General features: G+C 48.1%; 1 pseudogene; it reads right to left on the bottom strand.

Annotated features, from left to right (window-relative positions):
- Positions 1-4,760: 4,760 nt before the first annotated feature.
- On the bottom strand, positions 4,761-5,637 carry LOC144767028 (small nuclear ribonucleoprotein-associated protein B pseudogene; annotated as a pseudogene).
- Positions 5,638-6,059: the final 422 nt, after the last annotated feature.

Raw genomic sequence — 6,059 nt, 5'->3', positions numbered from 1 at the left:
TATACAGCCACCTGTCTTTTTTAGTTTGTCTAATCTCACGATGTTATAATGAGGGGGCACCAGTAGATCCATGAAAGGGGAAGAGAATTCCGTAAGCCATGTTTCTGTTAGGATTGTTACATCTATTTCCTGGCTAACGTTGAGCAGTAGGCATAGTAACGGTTTCCTTGAGCTACTAGAGTTAATCTCTTGAGTATTGGTGGTTAGCTGGACGTGCTGTAGGTTGTTAAGGTTGAGTTTCCTGTTCTTAGGCCAGGATGTTCTATTTGCATCGATCGGGACTGATTTAATTTCCTCACCTCTGCTGCCAACTTTAGGCTCATACGACCGTAGTATGGTTACGGTTTCATCGTCTGATAAGTATTTATGATTTCTGTCTAGTCGATTATGCCTATTTGATAATGCCATGGCTGTCTCTCTACTCTTTTCTTGAATATTATGCATTCATTTTTGGACGAGTTTGACTTTGGAGGTGGGGCTTACCGTGATTTCTAATATTTTTTCATAGTTTGTACTCCGTTTAAAATGTCCTGTGACATATTGCCCACTTGTGTCTGAAGACCTTCGATTTCTCTCTGAGTCTGAGGTGATGTATTAGGAGTACGCATCTGCCTATTTCGGGTTTTGTTTATGTCCTGGCGCTTTAGAACTTCAATTTCTCCAGTGTTCCTATTCTTGTCATTAGTTTGGGTGTTTGTGACTCCTCTATTTGTGGAGTGGGATGCGCTCCCTATGTCTTGAGATCTTGATCCTACTCTAGGAGAGGTAAAGAAAGAGGGATGAGGGGTGCAGAAAGAGGCAAGAAGGGAGCAGAAAGAAGCAAATGAGGTGTAGAAACAGTAAAAAGGGGTCCAGAAAGAGGCATGAGAAGTACAGAAAGCAGACACAGAAATGTAGAAAGAGGCAAGAGAATTGTAAAAAGAAGCAACAGAGTGGCAGAAAGAGACAAGAGAAGTGCAGAAAAAGGCAAGAGAGGTACAGAAACTGGCAAGAATTGTGCAGAAAGAGATATTAGCGGTGCAGAAAAAGGCAAGAGAGGTATATAAAGAGGGGAAAGAGAGCAAAAAGAGGGCAGAAGGGTGTAGAAAGAGGGAAGAGGGGTACAGAAAGAGGCAAGAGGGGTGCAGAAAGAAGCAAGTAATGTGAGGAAAGATGCCACTCTCTGCAACTATCTTGCCTCTTTCTGCTCCTCTGTTGCTTCTTTCTGCGATACTCTTGCATCTTTTTGCATTTTTGTTGCTTCTTTCTGCACATCTCTTTCCTCTTTCTATATTTCTTTTGCTTTATTCTATACTTCTGTTGCCTCTTTCTGCACCCCTCTTGCCTCTTTCTGTACCTCTCTTGCTTCTTTTTATACCCCTCTTATCTCTCTCTGCACACCTCTTCCCTCTTTTCATACCTTTCTTCACCTCTCTTGCCTCTTTCTGCCCTTTCTTACATCTTTTTGCACCTCTCTTGCTGCTTTCATCACCTATATTGCATATTTCTGCATTTATCTTGCCTCTTTCTGTACCTCTGTTGGTTCTTTCTGTACTTTTCTTGCTTCTTTCTGCAGCTTTCTTGCTTCTGTCTCCCACCATCACACCTCTTCCCTCTTGCTACACCTTTCTGCATCCCTCTTCTCTCTTTCTGCTCATCTCTTGCCCCTTTCTGCAACTATCTTGACTCTTTCTGCACTTCTGTTGCTGCTCTCTGCACTACTCTTGCCTGTTTTTGCATCCCTCTTGCCTCTTTCTGGATCTCTGGTTGTTCTTTCTGCACCTCTCTTGCCTCTGTCTGCACTTCTCTTGCCTGTTTCTGCAAATCTCTTGCCTCTATCTGCACCTCACTGTCTTCTTTCTGTACCTCACATACAGTGGCGGTGCGTCCATTGGGGGCGTTGGGGCGTTGCCCCCCGTCCGCACCCGCAGCTCCCTCGGCGTAGCTATGAACTGAAGCAAACTCTCAGTTTACTTAAGTTCAAAACGGCAACGCCGAGGGACAATGCCTGTCAGTCAGCATGATCCAGGACCGCCCACCCCCTTCAGAGTCTGAAGGGGGTGGGCGGACCTGTGTCATGTTGACTGACAGGCATAAGGCATTGTCTGGGGCAGGCAGCAGCACACAGGTGCGCATGGGTGCCCACGCATGCGCACTTGTGCCTGGCGCATGCCCATTAGAAGAGCGAAACCTCGCTCTCCTAATGGGCAGGGGGGCAGAAAGCAACTATGCCCTGTGTCAATCCTGGCGAGGACGGAGGGCGGGGTTTTCGCTCTACTAATGAAGGCGCCAAGGTCCCAGGATGCGGCGCTGACGGACGGCGGTCAGGTAAATTACCCTTTCCTTTTTGTTAGAATATGGGATTTAGTTTGGGGTTAAACGTTTTAGTATAACTGCAGCTGGGAGGAAAGACTGCCTGAGGAGGACACGCAGGTGCAGCTGACCTTTCCGTGACAGCCGCTGCTGTCACACTCTTGTGGAGTTTCGGAGGATATTCTCTGTGGGCGCTGAATGAGCTTGGAACATCAACATGCTTAATCCTGTTCTCAGTGTCAGGTCATGGAGCCAAGATTGCCTCTTTAGAACTACTTCACTTTCCTTCAGGGATTGAAAAACAGGCTGTTTGCCGAAGAATGCCGAAGTAAACACTTCTCTTGAACTGGCTTGCTTAATGATGTCCCCAGGATGCAGAGCATTGTGCTGAGCTGCGGTGTCCCCAGGATGCAGAGCATTGTGCTGGACTGTGGTGTCCCCGGGATGTAGAATATTGTGCGGGGCTGTGGCTCTGTTGTGTCCCCAGCATGGAGAGCATTATGTTAGGCTATGACGATGTGATGTCCCCAGGATGCAGAACATTCTGCTGGGTGTGGGGCTGGGGTGTCCCCAGGATGGAGAGCATTGTGCTGGGCTGTGACGCTGTTATGTCCCAGGATAGAGAGAATTTTACCGGGCTGTGATGCTGTGGTGTTACCAGGTCAGACAGAGAGCATTGCGCCACCGGGCTGTGTTGGTGTTGTGTCCCAGGATGGAGAGATTTGTACTGGGCTGTGGCGCTGTGGTGTTACCAGGATAGAGAGCGTTGTGCTGGGCTGTGTGGTGCCCCCTGGGTAGAGAGTGTTCTGCTGGGCTGTGGCGCTGTAGTGTCCCAGGACGAAGAACTGTGTGTTAAGTAAGAAACGTTTAGTGCAGTGGTATGGACATTGTCCCTAAGCCGCATAAACCATCCATATGTTTTGGCTACAAAACCACAAAATGTCCCACAAACTGACCTGTGGCTATACAATGCTGTGCCAGCTGTGGCACTGGTTACTGCTACGTCAATTAGTGTCCCGGGTGAATATATGATGCTACTGTGAGAGGCTGTTCACTGAACAAAATGCAATTATAGTAGCGCTCAGCGCCATTGTTACACATGAAGCAGAACTCCTTAACATGTCCTACACCTGTCACTGGATGTACCTGTGATGAGTGCTTCATGAGCGCCTTTCCTTCTGCAATTATCCTCTCATGGATGATGGATGTGATGTGAAAGCTGTCAGTGGTCATATCCCATTCCCACCCATCTCAAAAATAACCCAGACATTGTCATCTTCCTCCTCCCAGATGAAGCGATTACTTGAGACGAGTACCATCCACCCTGGCTTTAGTGATGATACTGTCACATCGAGGACAGCACAGACACACTGATGGGAGCTGCGGCTCCTTTAAGAGAGAAGCGCTCATCAGCAGATGGCCTACATAGAGCAGGGACAGAGGGGCACTGCAGGATTAGAGTTGAGAAAGGTCACTTGTGTGACATCCAAGCCTCCTGTATGTGCCTAAAGACTTTACAGTGTTATTAATGGTGGCTTTTGATACATTAAAGGTGAAGCAGCACTGGTCAGGCTGGGGTATATTTTTAGCTCAATGACATCCCATAGGAAGTATTCAGGCCAAGGGTTGGCAACAACTGACAGCAGGGATTTGTTTTAGGATTTCCCCCTCCCTACCCCCCACAAAGTGCATAGCCTGTGTTACTCTCACACATTAATTTTTAAGTGTCCTTATTTCACATCAACAGTATTGCAGGAGAGATCACTCATATGCCTGCTTAAAGGAGAAGTACGTTTATAAATCCATTTAATGTGGATAGCAAAAAGGCATTACTTTGAGAATGCCCACGTGTGCGCTTCGGTGGTCAGGGTACCATCTCTGTGCAGTGTTCACCATTGTCACCCGGACTTTTTTCAGATATTACACAGCGCAGCGGCTTAATCAGCATGTGAATACTGATAGGCTGGGTTAGTTTAGCTCTCTGGGGATAGTCAGTGTGATTACAAAAATGGCGAGAAGGACCCCGCAAACCCACCTTATGGCAGTCAGACTCACTCACTAGGCTCACTCGCCACCGAGCACTCACCTCAAACTTTTACGCCTCACTAGTTTCAAATGTCACCAGCCGCCACTGCTCACATACCTCTCTGTGCACTTCTCTTGCCTCTTTATGTACCGCTCTTCTCTCTTTCTGCACCCCACTTACCTCTTGATGTAACCCACTCTCTTCTTCCTGTACTTCTCTTGCTTCTTTTTACACTTCCATTGCCTCTTTCTGTACTTCTCTTGCTTCGTTCTGTACCCCTATTCCCTCTTTATGCACCTCCCTTGCCTGTTCTTTTTTCGGCTTGTTTGCTTCTTTCAGCACTTCTCTTAGCTTTCTGTATTTCTCTTGTCAGAAAATTATTTAAAAACAGTAACATTTACAAGTAAATTAGAAAAATGTACACAAACAGGACCTTCTGACAGTTTTCCTCTAGACTGAGACACTTCCCACGGCACTAGGATCCCAGCAACAAGAAAGTGTTAAGACTAGACATCCATTCACCATATGCAGCACTCCACGATGAAACTTTCAATCCACGAACAAGCCAACATCACTAGACTTACGGCCTGGGTGGCCGCATACCAGGTGGTGGACCTCTCATTCCAGGGGGTGGGGGCCTCATGCCAAGAGGTGGCATACCCATTGAAGCACCTCTGCCGGGGGGCATTCCTATAGGTGGACCCATTGGGGGCCTCATTCCAGGAGGTGGTCCCATCATGCCTGGAGGTGGTGCGCCTCTGCCCATCGGAGGGAATGGTACACCCCTGCCACCTGGCTGGTAGGGTGTTGGTGCTTCCGCGATACTGGCACCAAGGGGGCCTCCTCTGCCCTGTGGAGTCATCACCTGTCATCACCCGTTGAGACGGTCCACCAACACCTCGGACTGGACCGGCCAAACCGGCAGGTGCCTGTGGCATCGGGGCACCTGCTGGCACTCCTCTACCTACAGCACAGCCAACGCCAGGGCCTCCTGCAGCTCCTGCTAGCGGAGCACGGGCAATACCAGTATCTTTTGGGGGTGGTCCCTCTACAGTCATGGACACCAAGTTTTCCCCTCGGAGAAGCACCAACCCCAGGACTCTCTTCTCCTCACGTTCTGGTTGTTTAGAATTCTTGGGCTTGATCTTTCTGAACTCGTCGCAGTCGCACAAAATGAGGTTCATGTGCTTGTCGAAGGCTTTGAAAGTTCCAATGAAGATGCGACCATCTTGCAAGATACATCTTGAAGTCAATGTGCTGAAGCATCTTGCTGCTCTTACCCACAGTCATGGTTGCGGTTCGGATGCCGCCGATAGGCGACGGATCCTACTCAGGAAAAAAAAAACACCACATTTCTCTTGTCTGTTTCTGCACCTCTCTTGCCTCTTTCTGTACCTCTCTTGCCTCCTTCTACACTCCTATTGCCTCTTTCTGCAACCCTCTTGCATGGTTCCACACCTCACTTGCCTCTTTCTGCATTACTCTTGCCTCTTTCTTCACCCTACTTGCCTCTTTTTGCAGATCTGTTGCTCTTTTATGCACCTCTCTTATTTTTCTGCAATTCTCTTGTCCCTTTTATCACTAGTTTTGCTTCTTTCTGCAACTCTGTTGCTTATTTCAGCACTTCTCGTGCCTGCTTCTGCACCTCTTGTACTCCTTTCTGCACCTCTGTTGCATCGTTCTGTACCTCACTTGCTTCTTTTTGCACCCCTCTTGCCTCTTTATGTATCCCTCTTTGCTC

Source organism: Lissotriton helveticus, chromosome 7, assembly GCF_964261635.1.
Source record: "Lissotriton helveticus chromosome 7, aLisHel1.1, whole genome shotgun sequence".
Classification (NCBI taxonomy): Eukaryota; Metazoa; Chordata; class Amphibia; order Caudata; family Salamandridae; genus Lissotriton; species Lissotriton helveticus.
This window is presented reverse-complemented; position numbering and strand designations above follow the sequence as displayed.